Raw genomic sequence first — 20,120 nt, 5'->3', positions numbered from 1 at the left:
TCCCACTCACTGCACAATGTTGGCAGTGGGTGGAGCCCCTAAATTGTTTTAAAGTTATTTTATTTATATAAGGTGAACAAATTCCAAGTGCTTCCTAGACTTATAATACTTCCTATGTTACCCTCTCTCCCACCTGTGCTAACATCCTCCCTCCCCTTTCCTTTATACTTTTCATTCAATTTTTTTTTCAGGATTCAGTTTATTTTTTAATCACAAGCTTAACCCTCATTAGGTAAAGAATTCAACCAACAGTAAGTAGAAAAACTTTATGATTCCTCAAGGGTAAATTATAACCAATGCCAAAATGCCAACTCCACTGTACATATTACTTTTTGTGACTGTGTATATTGGTTATCACAAATAACAGAAAGCATGATGTTTATCTTTTTGTATCCAGCTTATTTAACTGAACATAATAGTTCTGTGCTCGCTTCGGCAGCACATATGCTAAAATTGGAATGATACAGAGACGATTAGCATGACCCCTGCGAAAGGATGAGCATAATAGTTCCTGGTAATAAGCGTTTTATTGCAAAAGATTTCATTCTTCTTATGGTTGAATAGTATTTCATAGTATATATTTACCACATTTTAACAAATACAGTCTTCAGTTGATGACCATCTAAGCCTTTTACCTATCTTAGCTATCTTTAATTGAACTGCCATTAAAATGAGGGGTAAAAATAACTTATCATGTTCTGGTTTCATGTCCTTTGGGTACATTTCCAGGAGTGAGATGGTTGGATCAAATGGTAGATCTATTTTCAGTTTTCTAAAGGATCTCCATACTGTCTTCCATAATGATTTTATTAGTTTACTTCCCACTAGCAGTGTATTAGGGAACCATTTTCCCCTCATTCTTGCCAGAAGTTTTTAAAAGTTATTTATTGATTTTTGGATGATAGATATTCTAACTGGGATGAGGAGAAACATTACTCTGTTTGTGTGTGTGTGTGTGTGTGAGAGAGAGAGAGAGAGAGACCGAGGGAGAGAGAGACAGAGGAACAGAGAGACAGAGACAGTGAGACACAGACAGATACAGACACAGAGTCATAGAGAAAAAGAAACAAAGACACAGAGATAGAGACAGGGAGACACAGGGAGAAGGAGACAAAGATACATAAACAGGGAAAGACACAGAGAGACAGAAAAAGATAGAGAGAGACACAGAGAGACAGGGAGACAGAGACACAGAGAGATACAGCGACAGGGAGAGAGAAAGTGTGTATGTATTTCCCTGGCTGTTACTTATCCTGAGCATCTCTCCATTTCTTCAATCAAGATTTTCCACTGTTAGCAGATATCCATGTGGGGCAATTCCTGATTATTCTTTCTATATTTGTGATATCTGTTGTAAAATATCTTTCATCTTTGATTTTATTAATTTGGGTCTTTGGTTAGTTGGGCCAAATGTATATCAATTTAAAAATATATTTTCAATAAGACACTTTCTAGTTTTAATGATTTTTAAAAAAGATTTATTTATGTTTATTGGAAAGGTAGATTTACAGAGAGAAGAAGACAGAAAGATCTTCCATCTATTGATTCAATCCCCAAGTGCTGCAATAGCCAGAGCTGAGCCAATCTGAAGCCAGGAGCCAGGAGACTCCTCCAGGTCTCCCTCGGGAGTGCAGGGTCCCAAGGCTTTGGGCTATCCTCATAGGGTGTTAGGATTTATCCATTGAGGCACTTGCAAGGTGAGGATTTATCCATTGAGCCATTGCACCATGACATTTACTGATGTTTTATATGTGTTTGGTCTCGGTTTTGTTGATCTCGTCTCCAATTTTATTATTTCTTTCCTCTTACTAATTTGGGGTTTAGCTTGTTCTTGTTTTTCTAGTTCCTTGAGAGGCATTGCTAGATCACTTATCTGATGCCTTTTCAATTTCATGATGCACTCACCAATTTCAACTGAACTTCATTCTTAACACTGCCTTGGTTACAATCCATAAGTTTTGATATGTTGTACTGTCATCTTCATTTACTTCCAGAAATTTAAAAATTTCCTCTTGGTTTTTTCCAAAACTCACTGTTCATTCAGGAGCATGTTATTCAATCTCCAATCATTATATATTTTCTAGAATTTCTTAAGTTGTTAACTTCCAGCTTCATTCCATTGTGGTAAGAAAATACACATGTATGACTTAGTTTTTTCCAATTTGTTGAGACTTACTAGATGGTCTAGTTTATCGCGTACCCAGAGAAGGTTTATCTGTAACTGTGGGATGAAATGTTTTGTATATATTAATCATGTTAATTTGGGCCAAAGTATGATTAGCTCTATTGTTTTGTTTTGTTTGTTGTTGTTGTTGTTAAAGTTTTGTCTAATTGGCTGGGCTGCAGCATTCATTAGATCAAGCAAGATATAGTGCTGGGGCAGAACTGACCAGGTAACTGTATTCACCAGTACATGTGTCAGCTGGTGCAAGTAACAAACCAAGCCTGACCCTGAACTGGCTGACGCATATAGGAATTAAGTTTGAGGCCACCCCAGGCAAAGCTTCTTGGAGGACTCCCCAGCTGAACTGCTGGACTTTAAACTCTGGCCACAGGGAAAAATCACAGGATATATAGTCTGACCTTGGAGGACATGTGTGTGGACTGGGCCTCTTCAGCTGCTGATGCCTGTGCAGTGGGCAGGGCATGCCTAGATGTACCCAGGGGACATGACAGCCAGCTCATCTTGGTCAGCCAATAGACCTTAGAAAAATTTCCTCAACCCTGAAACACTGAAACCAAAAATCTCTCAGAACTATCAAAACTACTAAGTGACACCCTGTGAACACTCTCCTCCGTGTTGGAGATCTCTGGGGTATCATCCAATGATTGTCCCCCATCTCAAAATGCTCAATGTTGTTTGACAGCAAAGAGCAGCTTCCTTCCCTCCTGTTCTGGGAACACAGGAAAAAAGATTCTGAAATATTTGTCTCACCCACCTTCCTTGGTATCTATCCATCTGCATCCTAATCAGAGACCCACATAGGTATGTATCCCTCTCAACTACGTAAATAATATTTTAAAAATTGACATTAAAAAGATTTTGTCTAGCTGATCTGTCCACTTAGACAGTGGGATATTGTCTCTCATTATTGTTGTGTTGAAGTCTGTGTGTTTCTTTAGATCCATTTCTGTTTGTCTTAATTAGCCAGATACTTTGGTATTGGGTGCATGTACATTTACTACGATGATCACATCTTCCTGTTGAAACAATCCTTTAGTCATTACATAATGTTCTTTGTCTCTCTGGACAATTTTTGGGTTAAAGTTTTTTTTGACTGATATTACAATGACTACACCTGCTCTTTTTTGCTTTCCATTTGTATGGAATATCTTTTTTCATCTGTTCTCTTTCAGTCTGTGTGTGTCTTTGTTCATGAGGCCCCATATGGGTCTCTTTGATGGGCTACAACACCCATTCGTGAGCATGAGAACCAGGACTGGGGGCAGACCTGGCTGGACAGGTGGTGGTACCCACTGGCATGAGTGTGGGCTGGAGAGGGGAATCGATTGAGTTAGGCTTCAATGCCCAGTGATGTATACAAGATCTGAATGGGATGTGGGCCAGACCGGACCAGTCCACTAAACATGCTGGCAGGCACAGGAACCAGAGCTGAGGGCTGGTCCACTGGAGCGGGGAGGTGGTTATTGGGTTGCAGATCCCCCTGGTGTACGTGAGGGCCAAGCAAGTGGTAAGTAGGGCTGGACTGGGCCACAGCACCCATTGGTATGCAGAGAAAGGAGGGCAGAACAAATGGATCAACTATCCCAGAATGGAGACTCTGAGGTGGACTCTGTCAGCCAATTGACCTTGGAAGGATTTCTCATCCTTGGAGCGGTGATATCACCAGCATCTCAGAACTATTGAAACCTCTTGAGCAGAACCCTCAGAACATGCTCCACAACGGGGACCCTGAGATGACATTGGGTACTGGGGGAGGTGAGGTGTGGTCTCTCCCATTGTGTCCTCCCCTCCCTAGATGCAGAAAGAAGAAAAAGAAGATGTGTAAACAGTGGTCTTGCCCACTTTCTCCTGATCCTTAACCCTTCCCACCCGATCATCTATGTGATATCATCAAAAAATAATTTTTTTAAAGAAAGTGGTGCTTCCTCCCAGTTATTCATCAGAGGCCCTTGTTTGGGGGATGGGAAGCCAGGGTTTTGGTTCATGGCTTTAAGTGGACACCCTGCCAAGTCATTCGGGTTTGCAAGGTTTTCCCTGAACCAACACTCCCAGTGACAGAGGTTGCTATAGTCTCCTCTCATTTGTCTTTAAGAAGATGACATCTCCTCCTGGTGCTGATTTCAGTGACAGGTAGGAATGCTTGAGGACTTCCCTACTTTCTGCTTTTGAGGATGGTGCCCTGCAGAAGTGGGGAATTGGATGGACACAAGATGACTTCCTTACTCCAAACCCCAGGCAGCTCCCCAGGCTGAAGGAGAAGTCAGAGGATAACTGTGGAGTTCCCTGTTAGCTAAACCTACAAGGCTTGGCTCACACAGCTGCTTCTTCCAGCTTGTCACGATAAGATGGCGGTCCACAGCCAGCACTGTCTGCACCGACGGCTTTGTCTTCTCTTGTCCTACAGAGTCTTTGTTGTTGTTTTGTTTTGTTTTCACTTCTTTAATAAAAATTTCCATCAATCTGGCCCGGCGGCATGGCCTAGCAGCTAAAGTCCTCACCTTGAACGCACCGGGATCCCATATGGGCGCCGGTTCTAATCCCAACAGCTCCACTTCCCATCCAGCTTCCTGCTTGTGGCCTGGGAAAGCAGTTGAGGACGGCCCGTTGCATTGGGACCCTGCACCCGCGTGGGAGACCCGGAAGAGGTTCCAGGTTCCCGGCATCGGATTGGCGCGCACCGGCCCGTTGCAGCTCACTTGGGGAGTGAAACATCGGATGGAAGATCTTCCTCTCTGTCTCTCCTCCTCTCTGTATATCCGGCTTTCCAATAATAATAAATCTTTCTAAAAAAAATTTCCATCAATCAGGCCCCTGAAATTGGGGTCCTTCCCTTGTTCTTTCCTATCTGGAGCAGCTAAAGTTAGTGTGGCTACACCCTATCAGCCATCTTAAATATCTGTGAGTTCTGAAGCATCCTGTGTTTAAGCCACATCCTTTTCCTCATTTCTTCTATTGGTTATTTCTGCTCTCCCTTTAGATGTTGGTGTTTCTTCTTTATTATCACTTGAAAAAATGGTCCCTTGTGTTTTGATATCATTAATTACCTTTCATTTGATATCATTAATTACCTTACCCTGCTCTCTTGATGTGAGAGAAAACCAGTTGAAATCAGCACTGGGGTGGTGAAAAAACTCGCTAGAGCAGTGACAGGCTTATGGCCCAGGCTGTGGGGGCCACGGACAGGCCGAGCGGCTGCTGGCTTGCACCTACAGCTACAGCCTCCTCACAGTCAGGGTGAGTTTGTCTTTCCACCATCCAATGGGCTTGCCTAATGAGGTGACTTGCCTTTTTGTGTGCAGCTGGAAAGTTGGTTATCATCAGTATCTGAGAGTGTTTCTCCCTGGAGTAACTTCCACACTTTGTCACTTACTTTGTTGATTATTTTCTTTCCGCAAGTGAACATGTAGCCCCTTTGTTTTCAATTTTCTCATTATGTGGAACATTATGTATCTCCTGAGTTTTCCCTTGTCTGTGTTCCATGAGTTTTTGTTTAAGATATAAAAGTAGATGGGTTTTTAAGATGACTAGGACAGGATCTGCAGTTTGGATACTCTACACTTTAGGATTAATATAGATCTCTGTCACAGGGAGGTATAAGGTCTCTCCTGATCTTTTAAGAACATGATCTTCATCTGGGCTAGGAAGTCTCTACCTAGCAAAAGTGCTGGACTTGGTAGTACAGTCAAAATGGAATGAGTGAAAATTAAGTTTTTCTAGACACAGCTCAAATGTTGGGTGAAATACCTAACCTAACAGTGCCTGAAACACATTTGGTGGTTACACTAAAGAGAGAAGACGAGAGGGGTTCAAGGCTGGAGTGGAGGACAGAAAAAGTTGCTCCAATGTCTTGAAATAAATTGATGGATCTACCACTGTGAGACTAACCTGGTGTTCCTGGGTGCTAATTTGGTGTGTCTGGAACTTGTGAAGAAAGTCCTGCGGTCCGCCGTGGGAGATCTACTAGATCATCCATCCCTGGAGATCTCGGCCTCCCTTAAGATGCAACACGGCCCTGCGAGAGACTGTTCTGAGGATCTTTGGTGGAGTGTCCACTGCTGGAAGCGTGTAGCTGCCACCAGGAACACACATCTCCTCCCATCCTTACGCTCCTACTTTTGGGTGCTCTCCTCATCTGGTTGCAGAAGATGGCCATGGCCACTTTTACTGCATGTTTCTGGAGCTTGCTCCTGATGTCTGGTGCAGACCGGGCCAGGAATTTCTCCTTTGTCCTTTTATAGAACCCAAGTCTAGGGCCCGGTGGCGTGGCCTAGCAGCTAAAGTCCTCACCTTGAACGCACCGGGATCCCATATGGGCGCCGGTTCTAATCCCAGCAGCTCCACTTCCCATCCAGCTCCCTGCTTGTGGCCTGGGAAAGCAGTCGAGGACGGCCCAATGCGTTGGGACACTGCACCCACATGGGAGACCCGGAAGAGGTTCCAGGTTCCCGGCATCGGATTGGCGCGCATCGGCCTGTTGCGGCTCACTTGGGGAGTGAATCATCCGATGGAAGATCTTCCTCTCTGTCTGTCCTCCTCTCTGTATATCTGGCTGTAATGAAATGAATAAATCTTTAAAAAAAAAAGAACCCAAGTCTAATCAGGCATGTTTCTTTGGAATCTCCCTCGGTCATTCTAAGGGGGAAGAGGACTCTCCTGTGGCCTTTGACTGATCTAAAGTGATCCACAGAGTAGTTAAGAGGTTGGTTCTATGTGGGGAGCGGGGTGCCGCAGCCGCTCCTGGGATTGGGAGGGGCTGTTGCAAGATGGTGGCTGGCCCAGAGCCAGGAGGCGGAGTTGGTCTTGCCAGCAGGTAAACAGGAAGTCACAGGGATAGGCTGTTGCCCTCGCTGCGATTATGTCATTGCTACTGGCCTATCAGGTAGCGCCAAGTGGACCCACAGGGAGAAGTGATTGGTGGAGAGCAGTATAAAAGCAGCTGGTAAGAGCTAAGAGAAGATGGACGGAGAGAGGAACAAGGGCTGGAGCGAGAGGAGGGGATGATGAGGAGGAAGAGGGGGAGAAGAACGACGGACGGAACGGGAAGAACGGGGCAGCAGAGAGGGGAAGAGGGGCTGAGATCTTCGGGTGGAAAAGCTAAGGCCTATGGGGAGGAAAAGCGGCAGACAGGGGTACGAAAGTGGTACAGAAGCAGTAAGACCGGCAGAGAGAAAAGTACGGGGACAGGAACGGGGAAAAGTGGCAGAGAGAGGGCTGGAGAAGCAGGGAGAAAAGCTAAGACCGATGAAGAAAAAGGCAGTGGAGAGAAGGGTATAAATGCAGCCACTTTTGGCAAGAAGGGGTCCGCTTGCGGTTCTGGCTCTTCCAGACCCTCAAGAGTATGCCTTGTTATTTAGTGTCGCTGCTGGGCGGCGACAACTGGTGACCCATATGGGGAAGTTTCAGGCCCAAGACAAACAAGAGGGAGTGGGGCAGTTCTAGTTCTCTGTAGGCCCTCTAGAACACAAAAAACAAAACGCCTTCTTTTCCCAATCATCTGCTGGGTAGTTAGGGTTGTTCTGGGAACTGCCTGTGGCATGTGGGGAAGGGCACCTCTTTTTCACAGATGGCAAATTTAGGGTCATGTACATGGGGTACATAAAATTAATGCCAAAATCTCCCTGCAGCCTGTAGGGCTACAAGCTTTTGAGACCTCATTAGGGTTTGGCAAAAGAGGGCTTGGCATCCTTCCAGACTAACGGATACACCAGTGTTCAACTCTGGAAGGCCTCTGTGCAGTATCTGGATCACCTGTAGAACCACCCAAATCTCCCTTAACCTGCCTCAGGTCTTGTGGTGAAAAATGGGCTTGGATCCAAATACATCCCAGCCCTCTAGACATTTCTTGAAGAGCTGATAGATTTACACAGGGCTCTTAGGTAACTGAAGTTTTGGGATACAGAGGACAAATGGGGCAGTGGGTATATTACAGGGAAGTCATTGTGGTCCTGGAGGAGATAAAGTTGCACAATATTTGCATCTATCCAATACGTTTCATAGACTTTGGATTGTCGAACCCGGTGCAATGGCTCAATTGGCTAAATCCTCTTCATTCAAGCCTCAGGATGCCAGTTTGTGTGCTGGCTGTTCCTCTTCCTATTCAGCTCCCAGCTTGTGGCCTGGGAAGACAATGGAGGATGGCCAAAATCCTTGGGACCCTACACCATGTCAAAGGCCTGGGGGAGGCTTCTAGTTCCTGGTTTCTGGCTTCTGATTGGATCTGATCTGTTTAGCTTTGGCTGTTGAGGCCACTTAGGGAGTGAGATGGAAGATCTTTCTCTCTGTAAATCTGCCTTTCCCATGAAAATAAATAAATCTTTAAAAAAAAATTTTTTTTTCTAGATTGTCCCTCAGCACAAACAAAGCCTGCACATATGGAACCTCTTCCCACTTTGCTGCTTTACAAGTGAAGAGATGTAGTTGTAGAATAGTGTTACAGTTAATACTTCGCTCTGGAGCAACCTTTTTCCACCCTCTAGATTATAACCAGGGCAGAAAGTGATGAAGCAAAAATCAACCTTTTAAAAAATTATTTTATGTATTTTTATTGGAAAGGCAGAGTTATAGAGAGAGGAGGATCATTGAGAGAGAACTTCAGTCTTCCCAAATGGCTGTAATGGCCAGAGCTGAACTCATCCAAAGCTGAGAGCCAGGAGCCTCGTTTGGGTCTCCCACATGGATTCAAAGGTCCAAGGACTTGTGCTATCCTCTGCTGCTTTCCCAGGATCTAAGCAGAGAGCTGGATCAAAAGTGGAGCAGCTGGGACTCAAGTCAGTGCCCATTTGGAATGCTGGCACCACAGACTGAGGCTTAGGTTATTATGCCACCATGCCACCCCCAACCCCGTGGGTTTTTGCTTTAAGCTGGGGGGAAGGCGGTTAAAAGAATCTCTGATCTGACTATGTGCCCCAAGGAAGTGCCTAAGGCAGTAAGTTTGTTGCCCTATTCAAAGGAGAGAATGAAAACAGAAGCATCCTTCAGCTTTTCTGTCTCCTGAGTTTGAAATCCCCTTCAAACTCTCTTCCTGCCTATGGCACAGAGAACGGAGGAAGGTGCAGGTGGAATTAGCATGTGTTACCCACACCTGTAACTTAGGATAGCACACACTGAGAGCGTGCTAGAACTTGGATTTGTTTCTTGACCAAAGATATACTATTTCTGCTTTGCCCCCACACATGAAAAGAGACAATTATCCCGCAGTTCCTAATGTTGAGCCGTAAAATCTTAAAGAAGGTTTTTTTAAGCTGGCATTTGGAGGAAGGGTACCTGTTCTAGCCACTGCCTGAGCTTGTCACTGACCGGAAAGAGGAATAAAGGAGGCCAGCAAGGGGATAAAACTCTCCCAGTGAGCACCCTGTGAGGCAAGGACTTCTAAGAACAAGCTGACAGAGGTGGGCCAAAAAGGAGGAAGGCCCTGAGAGGGCTGTAGGACACCAGAGGAACATGCAGGTAGACTAGTCTCCAAGTCCAGGTCATGAGGGGACTCTGCCTAAAGAGGGAACTGCATAGACAAGTCCAATTGTGGCTGATCCCGGATCAATGAAAAGGCTGAGGAAACACCAACTCAGTGGGACCACGATGTGTATGAGGACAGTATCCAGAGACTGCATGGTAGTGAGGTGAGCAGGAAGAGACGGAGCTCCTGTCAGAGTCTGGGGTGAAGTGAGGAGTGGTTAGAACACTGAGGTATCACAGCCACAGCCTCACTCCAGGACCATGTCCAGCCTCAGCGACAGCGTGAACTCTGTGGAGAAAACCCAACGCCATCCTCAGCCTGAAACATCTCAGCAGTCAGAACCCCAGGGTGCTGTCCCGGCCTGAATCTCACAATTACACCAAGACCTTCATCCTGTGGGTCCTGCACAAGGGGTCAATCCCCACAAAGGGAAGCTGAGTCAGCTCTGTCAGGGAGCATCACAGTGAAGCTTGGGCCAGCATGTGTCAGTCCCCCATGAAGGGCCAATCCACACTGGAGAGAGAGAGGGAAGCATCACAGTGTAGCTCGGGCCAGGATTTCCCAGTCCCCCATAAAGGGCCAATACGTGCAGGAGAGAGGGGGGATTAGGACAGAGTCGGCTCTGCGGGATTAATCTGCCCTAGTCAGCAAACCTGATGCCTGAGTCTTAAGACTGGTGGTGACGCTATCTGCTGACAGGGACTGGCAGGCTAACGGGGACTCAGAGTGAGAGCAAAAGAGAAGGGCACGCAGTGGTGAATAAGGCTCTCCACAAAGCAGAGCAGAAGCAGTCGGTGAGGCGATAGAGGCAGATCTGAGATGGATAGGAGTGAAATAAATCACAGCCCCACGCAGCCGAAGGACTAGGAAGATGAGAGTGGCCTCAGTTCTTTCTTAGAACACACACAACTGTGGGAGAAGCGAGAGTTCCTAAAAGTGAGCAACCTTCCACTTCAGCCATCAGGAGGGAGACTACAGAAGAAGATACAAAGAAAAAAGACTTCACAAACATGAAGTGGCTCTCTGTTACTGGACCTTTTCTTAAAAGCATATGCAGATTGGAACAAGCAGAGGAGGAAGAGAATTATGGAAAGCGTGAGGTGGTGGTTGCAGTAGCATCAAGCTTTGGAAAAACTATGTGAAATTACATGAAATGACTGCTACTCAGCTGGGATAATTACCTTAAAACTAACATCCTCCAAATTAACCCATCTATTTCCTCACACAATGATGGACAGAAGAATGGCAGTAACGAAGAAAAACAGTGGGAGTGTTGGACACACAGTCTTAGATGGACAGTGATGGACACAGTGACAGAGATGGACACAGAGACAGTGATGGACACAGTGACAGAGATAAACACAGACATACAGAGATGGACACACAGAGACAGTGATACACACAGTGGCAGAGATGGACACAGAGAGACAGAGATGGACACAGAGAGACAGTGATGGACACAGTACAAAGATGGACACAGAGAGACAGTGATGGACACAGTGACAGAGATGGACACACAGACAGTGATGGACACAGACATACAGAGATGGACACAGAGAGACAGTGATGGACACAGTGGCAGAGATGGACACAGAGAGACAGTGATGGACACAGTGACAGAGATGGACACACAGAGACAGAGATGGACACAGACATACAGAGATGGACACAGAGAGACAGAGATGGACACAGAGAGACAGTGATGGACACAGCGACAGAGATGGACACAGATACAGAGATGGACAAACAGACAGTGATGGACACAGTGGCAGAGATGGACACAGAGAGACAGTGATGGAAACAGTGACAGAGATGGAAACACAGAGAGACAGTGATGGACACAGAGAGACAGTGATGGACACAGTGACAGAGATGGACACACAGAGACAGAGATGGACACAGTGACAGAGATGGACACACAGAGACAGTGATGGACACAGTGACAGAGATAAACACAGAGAGACAGTGATGGACACAGTAACAGAGATGGACATAGAGAGACAGTGATGGGCACAGTGACAGAGCTGGGCACACAGAGACAGTGATGGACACAGTGACAAAGATGGACACACAGTGACAGAGATGGACACACAGAGACAGTGATGGACACAGTGACAAAGATGGACACAGACATACAGAGATGGACACAGAGAGACAATGATAGACACAGACATACAGAGATGGACACAGAGAGACAGTGATGGGCACAGTGATAGATATGGACACACAGAGACAGTGATGGACACAGATACAGAGATGGACACAGAGAGACAGTGATGTACACAGCGACAGAGATGGACACAGACATAGAGATGGACACAGACATACAGAGATGGACACAGTGACAGAGATGGACACAGATACAGAGATGGACACAGAGATATAGATTTGGACACAGACATACAGAGATGGACATAGATACAGAGATGGATACAGACATACAGAGATGGACACACAGAGACAGTGATGAACACAGCGACAGTGATGGACACAGACATACAGAGATGGACACAGAGATACAGAGATGGACACGCAGAGACAGTGATGAACACAGAGACAGAGATGGACAAATAGAAATTGCGATTTGCACACAGACTCAATAATAGACATTCATATTGTGTTGTCTCTGAGTGTTTCTGTTCGCTTTTTTCCTGCAGTTCCTTCCATTTTTGGTTAGAACTTGGCCCTGAGAGCCCCAGCCTGTGCCTCTTTTCTTGTTTTGCCCCCTGTAGGGAGCAAGCTCCCTCTGCGCTAGTTGCCTATTTTGTTTCTATCCCCGACAGTTGCCAGCTGGCCCCATTCTTTCTGGTCAATAGAGTAATGAATGACAGTTTAGTGACGTATCAAAGTATGGATGGCAAAGTATAGTTTGTTAAATGACACTGGATCAGGTACAGGCCAGCAGAGCAGGGATGTGGCCCCATTCTCCCCTGGCTAAGGTGTGAGGGGTGCTGGTTGGCAGTGTGGCTGGGAACCTCATGCTTGGCATCACTGATTGACATCTGGGTAAGGCACTCTTGCAGCACTCTGTAAACGGATCTTCCCAGCATACACTGGGAATACCCTGCAGGAGGGGGCAAAAACACACTGCTAATTACATGGTAACTATAATGATCACTCTCACATGAACCTAATCTCACTGCTCATGTGTCACCAACTAGATGTTTCTGTTTTATTAGAAGACCTTAACCACAAAGGCAAGCACAGAGTGGGTGCCTTGGGAGTCCCCGGGGGACAGCGGGTCCTTAGCGCCAACTCTATAGGAGGGTTTTAGGGCCCCTCTGCAGGACTTCAGGTCTGGCTGCCAGACTGACTCTTCTATTCATAGCTGCATGGGTGTTGAGAGAAGAAGTTGGTGACTGACAGCTGTTTCCACAGGGCTGACTTTGTCTCTGGAGAACAAGGCTTTGTGTAGCAAATTCCCCTTGCCTTGCTCAGCCTGTGACAGTCCCATGCCATGGGGAAGGGGCAAGGCTCTGAAGACCCCAGGGAATCAGCCATTCCACCTTCTGTCATGGAAACATGTTCACTCCAATGACTGCTCTCCTTTGAGTCTACAGAATCTCGAGCCTTTATTCCTTCACTGTCACAGAGCCCGGGGTGACAACACTAGTTCAGCCACTCCCAGTAAAAAGCCACCAACATCTCAGGTATCAACATTCTGGCTTCCAAAGTGTGTTGCCAATGCTGTTCCCTCCCCCATTCTCCTCAGGCACCTGTGCAATAATGTGTGTATGTGCATGCATGTGTACACATATGCATGTACATCTGCGTGAATGTGTGTATGTGATCAGGGTGTATATATGTATGTGTGTGAGGGTACGCGTATATACCTCTGTGTGTGCAGGATATGTGTGTGCCTGTGTATATGCATGTGTACACAGATTAATGTGTGCACATTTGTATATGCATGTGTATGAGGCCATGTGTGTATATGTATATCCATGTGAATATATGTACACATGTACAGGGTATGTGTGCTCCTCTGTGTTGTGTGTACATGTTTGCATGTTTGTGGAGCTGTGTGAGTGCCTGTGTGTATACATGTATGTATGTGCATCTGTGTGCATATGTGCTCATTTTCGCATGTGTGTGTACCTGTATGTGTGTGAGGATATGCATGTGTACATGTATGTGCAGGATGTCTGTGTACCTGTTTGTACATTTATGTACGTGCATGTGTATGCATGTGTACCTCTTTGTGTGCATGTGTATGCGCCCATGTGTACATGTTTGTGTGTGAGGGCATATGTGTGTCCATGTGTGTGCAGGGTGTGCATGTGTCTGTATGTACATGTATGTATGTGAGTGCATGTGTGTGTACCTCTGTGTGTGCAGGGTCTGTGTACCTGTGCGTACATGTATATGTGTGAGGGCATGTATGTGTACCTCTGTGTGTGCTGTGTGTGCAGGGTCTGTGTGTGTCCCTGTGTGGATGTATATGTATGTGAGTGCATGCATGTGTACCTCTGTGTGTGCATGTGTGTGCAGTGTGTGTGCATGTGTGGACATGTATTGTGTGAGGACATGTGTGTGCCTCTGTGTGTACATGCATACATATGTGCCTGTGTGTGCATTTCTGTGTAAATGTGTACATGTGTGCAGAGGGTGTGTGTGCCTGTGTATATGTGCATGTGTATGAGGGCATGTGCGTGTATCTGTGTGAATATGTTTGTGCATGTGTGAGTAAATATGCATGTGTGTTACCCTGTGTGTGTACTTCTATTTGCATGTGTAAACAGTCAGCCCTCACGTCCCCAACTTCTACATCTGTAGATTCAACCAACTGCAGATGATAAAACATTGAAACAAGAAAATTCAGAAAGCTACAAGCACAAACCTTGAGTTTGTCCCATGGTGAGTCCCCGCAAACACGAAGTGGTCTGTAAGCCTCCAAATGTAGAGATGATGCGCCGTTCATGGGAGGCCTGCACATGTCCTAATCACTGTTCTGTGTCACAGCTTCCACGGAGAGTGGCATCTGTCAATGTCTCCTTGGCAACCAAGGACTGTATACACAAACATACATACGTGTTCCCAGTTTAGGTATACCAGGGTCTTTCAAAAAGCTCAGGGAAAATGGACTTGAAAGCATGTATTCACAGAGATAACATATACATAAACATAGATTCAGTCTAGTTTGAAACACATGTTTTACATCTGAGAGGACTTCAAAAACTTCATGGAGAGGTTCAGGATATCAGAAAATTATTAGGGTGAATTACAAGGAGCAGATTTAAGGAAAAGATAGGGGTCAGGTAGCTGGCAGGGGGTACCTGTAGACCCTCTGGACACAGGAAAGCAGTGGTGATGGCAGAGCAGTATCGCAGTGACCAGAGAGCCCGCCAACAGCCAGCAAGCAGTGGTCTGGTGACGTGGATCCTGGTGAGCCAGGCTCCAGTGGCAGCCAGAGATCCAGTAGTGGCCACTGATCCTGTGCAGCTAGGTGAAAGCAGAAGTTCCCCAGGAGCTCAGGAGGCAAATACAGGCTAAGAACTGCCCATCCTGCTGATTTATTTGATCCAACAAGAAGCAGAGAAGGACCAGCAGACTACCAGGGGCAGTTCAGGAGTAGGGTAGCTTTCACAGCATGGACTCTCAGTAGTGCCAGATGGGGTGCCATCTTGTGCAGTGGGGCAGACAGTGCAGATTTGAAGGGCTGGCATGGAACAGGCACATTTCTAGCTAATCACACTGAGCTGATCCCACAGGGAAAGCAGAGCCAGCTTCACATCTTACAGGATCTGTGTGGTCCACAGATCTAATAGCCAGCAACCACAGGTCTTCATCAGTGCCCTGCCAGATACGATTTTGCACAGAGGAGCAATGGCTAAGGGGTGGGAGGAGCAGTGCTAAACTCTGCATGCACTAGATCAGTAGGGATTAGGTGCCATTTCATGGGACCAGACACTGGGGTTTGGAGGTACAAAAGCTGAGCTGTGCAAGTGCTAATCTGGGAGAAAAATTCAATTCCAGCTTAGTGCATTGCACAGGTCCCTCAGATAAAAACAGTTCTGTCATGGCACTCTACAGATTACACCAAAAATAGCTCAAATGGCCCTCAGACTTAATGGCCAACAGCTGTCGGCAAGATCAGCGCGCACTGACAACCAAGTTATTTAGGACAGCCAGTGTTTTCCTAATCCAGGACACTACTTGAACATAAAATCAACTTGTAGACCTATGGACAACATACCTTAGAAGCCTGCCCTAAAGAGAAAAATCTGTTAACCAGAATTGAGATGACCAAAGGTAAAAGAAGAGACATTGGCACAATGAATATTACTGAAGATGCTCTAGCAAAGGAACAAAAACCTCTACCACCCTCAGAGTTAACTGAGGAAGACATCAAGAAAATGGAGGAGACGGAATTCAAAACAATTGTTATAAAGTGTTCAAGAATTAAGAGACACTAGTAAGAGGCCAAATATAAGAGTTACGGGTGTCCCAGAGGTGCAGAAAGAGAAGCTGGGATTAAAGGTGTATTCCATGAAATAATAAGAGAAAATTTCCCTAATCTAAAAAAAGAATTGGAAAACAATATCCAGGAGGGGCACAAAACTCCCCACAGAGTTGATCAAAGCGGACTTCATGACAACACATGATAATCAAGCTCTCTTCAGTGGAACATAATGAAAAGATCCTTAAATGTACAAATGAAAAAATCAAGTGACCTATGGAGGAATGCCAATTAAACTCACAGGAAACTCTACAGGCCAGAAAAGAATGGAGTGACATATTCCAGATTCTTTTTTTTTTTTAAAGATTTATGTATTTGTATTGGAAAGGCGGATATACAGAGAGGAGGAGAGACAGAGAGGAAGATCTTCCTTCCGATGATTCACTCCCCAAGTGACCACCAAGGCCGGTGCTGTGCCGATCTGAAGCCAGGAACCTGGAACCTCCTCCGGGTCTCCCACGCGGGTGCAGGAACCCAAGGCTTTGGGCCGTCCTCGACTGCTTTCCCAGGCCACAAGCAGGGAGCTGGATGGGAAGTGGAGCTGCTGGGATTAGAACCGGCGCCCATATGGGATCCTGGGCATGTTCAAGGCAAGGACTTAGCCGCTAGGCCACGCCACCGGGCCCCATAGTCCAGATTCTAAAAGGGAAAAAATTTAAGCCCAGAATAACATATCCAGCAAAGCTCTCCTTTGTCTCTGAAAATGAAATTAAATTCTTCCACAGTAAAGAAAACCTCCAAGAACTTGCCTCTTCTAAACCTGCTCTATATGATACTCAAAGATGTTCTCTTAAAAGAGAAAAGGAATAACAGCTACCAAAACCAGAGGCAAATATGGAAATCATCCCACTTAAAGATTAACAGAATACTCAATTAAAGAACAATCAATTACTAAGATGACAAAACCAAACTGCCACCTATCCATGTTAACATTGAATCTGAATGTATTAAACTAATCAATCAAACTCCATGGATTAGAGGACTGGATCAAAAAACAAAACCCATCTATCTGTTGCTTATAGGAGACACATCTCACCAACAAAGATCAGTGGAAACTCAAAGTGAAAGGATGGGAAAAGATATTCCAAGCAAATGGTAAGCAAATGAGCAGATGTAGCCATTATTATATTAGATAATATAGACTTTGAAGTGAAATATATTATAAGAGACGAAGAAGGACAGCGCATAATGCTCAAAGAATTCATCCAGCAAGAAGAAATTGCCATAATAAATCTACATGCATCAAATGCCAAGGCATCTAGCTATGTGAAACAAATATTAATGGATTTAAATGGAGAAATGGATTCCAATACAATCATAGTGGGGAACTTTAATACCCAATTAACATCAATGGACAGATTGACGAGATGGAAACTCAGCAAAGAAACAACAAAACTCACCCAGACACTAGAGCAAATTGACTCAGTTGATCTCTACCGAACCTTCATCCTACAGACAGAGAATACACTTTTTTTCATCAGTACATGGAACCTTCTCCAGAATTGACCATGTTATAGGCCACAAAACAAGCCTCAGCAAATTTTTTTAAAAACTGAAATTATACTATACATCTTCTCAGACCATTATGGGGTCAAACTAGAGGGCAATAAGTCAAAACACCCAGGAAGACAAATACATGGAGATTGAATAATATGCTACTAAATGAGCAGTGGGTTAGAGAGGAAATTAGAAATTTGCTTGAAACAAATGAAGACATCAATACAATATGTCAAAACTTATAGGACACAATCAAGGCAGTGTTAAGAGGAAATTTCATCTCAATCAATGCTTATGTTAAGAAACTAGAAAAGCATCAAGTAAATCAGCTAACCTTACAGTTGAAGGGGCTAGAAAAACAATAACAAAGCAATCCTAAGAAGAGCAGAAAAAAAGAAATAGCCAAAACAAGGGAGGAAATAAACCAAATACAGACCAAAAGAACAATACATAAGACCAATGAATCAAAGAGCTGGTTCTTTGAGAAAATCAACAAAATAGGTTTCCCATTAGCCCAACTAATCAAAAAAAAGGAGGGAGAAGATACACATCAACAACATCAGAGATGAAAAGCAGATACCTCGGACATACAGAGAATTATTAGGAACTATCACAAGCAACTATATGCGAACAAATCAGAAGACCTAGAAGAGATGGACATTTTGGGACACAATCCAACAAAATTGAATCATAAAGCAATTAATAATCTAAATAGACCTATGACATGGACTGAGATCGAATCGATAATTAAAGACCTCCCAACCAAGAGAGTGCTGGTCCAGATAGCTCCAGGTAGCTTCATTGCTGAATTCTACCAAACATTTCAGGAGGAACTTACACCAATCCTCCACAAGCATTTCCAAACAACAGAAAGGGAGGCAATCCTTCCAAACTCTTTCTGTGAAGCCAATATCACCTTAATACCAAAGCCAGAAAGAGACACATCAGAAAAAGAGAACTACAGACCAATATCCTTGATGAACATATATGCAAAGATCCTCAATAAAATACCAGCAAACAGGATCCAACAACACATCAGGCAGATCATTCACCCGGACCAGGTGGGATTCATCCCTGGCATGCATGGAGGGGTCACCATTCACAAATCAATAAATGTGTTACAACACATCCAACAAATTAAAAAATAAAGACCATATGATTATCTTATTAGAAACAGAGAAGGCATTTGATAAAATCCAACACCACTTCATGTTGAAAACCTTAAGCAAGATAGGCATACAAGGAACATACCATGACACAATCAAAGCAATATATGAAAACCCAATGCCAGCATAATACTACATTAGGAAATGTTGGAAGCTTTTCCACCAACATCTGGAACTAGACAGGGATGTCCACTGTCACCACTACTCTTCAATATAGTATTAGAAGTCCTTGCCAGAGCTATTAGGCAAGCAAAAGAAATTAAACGAATTCAAATTGAAAACAAGGAAATGAAATTATTTCTATATGACATGATTCTCTACATAGCAGAGCCAAAAGACTGGGCCAAGAGACTATTGAAACTCATAAAAGACTTTGGCAGGGTAGCAGGATACAAAATTAATGAACACAAATCGATGGCACTAGTGTACACAAATAATTCCATGGCTGAGAAAGAAATTGTAAGTACAGTCACCTTTAAAATAGCAGAGAGGAATCTTAAATACCTAGGAATTAAGCTTACCAAATATGTGGAATTTGGGACCCTGCACCCGTGTGGGAGACCCGGAAGAGGTTCCTGATTCCCGGCATCTGATCGGCGCGCACCAGCCCGTTGCGGCTCACTTGGGGAGTGAAACATCGGATGGAAGATCTTCCTCTCTGTCTCTCCTCCTCTCTGTATATCTGGCTTTCTAATAAAAAAAAAAAATGTGGAAGACCTCTACAATAAAAACTATAAAACATTGAAAGATATAGATAGAAGACACTGAAAAATGGAGAAACTTACCACGTTCCTTTATTGGCAGGACCAACATCATCAAAATGACCATACTACCAAAAGTAATACAGATTCAACACACTCCCAATCAAAATCCCAAAATTGGGCCCGGCAGCATGGCCTAGCGGCTAAAGTCCTTGCCTTGAACATGCCCAGGATCCCATATGGGCGCCGATTCTAATCCCGGCAGCTCCACTTCCCATCCAGCTCCCTGCTTGTGGCCTGGGAAAGCAGTCGAGGACGGCCCAAAGCCTTGGGTTCCTGCACCCGTGTGGGAGACCTGCAAGAAGTTCCTGGCTCCTGGCTTTGGATTGGCACAGCACCGGCCTTGGTGGTCACTTGGGGAGTGAATCATCAGAAGGAAGATCTTCCTCTCTGTCTCTCCTCCTCTCTGTATATCTGACTTTGTAATGGAAATAAATAAATCTTTTTTTAATAAGGAAATATGATAGAGTGTATTTTTTTGAGAGACCAGGAAAGGGAAGATCATTGTCTGCATAAATACAGGAAAATAAAACAGAAAGGAAATGACTGGTGGGGTTTGACAACATGAAAAATAAAACTCTTGTAGGTCAAAAAATAT

At 44.7% G+C, this 20,120-nt stretch overlaps 1 non-coding gene across 1 annotated transcript; it reads left to right on the top strand.

The window, feature by feature from the left end:
* Positions 1 to 423: 423 nt before the first annotated feature.
* On the top strand, positions 424 to 531 carry LOC118757533 (U6 spliceosomal RNA). The gene has a single exon (XR_004995245.2). It is a non-coding gene; the product is annotated as a U6 spliceosomal RNA (small nuclear RNA).
* The last annotated feature ends 19,589 nt before the right edge of the window (positions 532 to 20,120 follow it).

This window comes from Ochotona princeps, chromosome 9 (assembly GCF_030435755.1).
Source record: "Ochotona princeps isolate mOchPri1 chromosome 9, mOchPri1.hap1, whole genome shotgun sequence".
Lineage (NCBI taxonomy): Eukaryota > Metazoa > Chordata > Mammalia > Lagomorpha > Ochotonidae > Ochotona > Ochotona princeps.
This window is presented reverse-complemented; position numbering and strand designations above follow the sequence as displayed.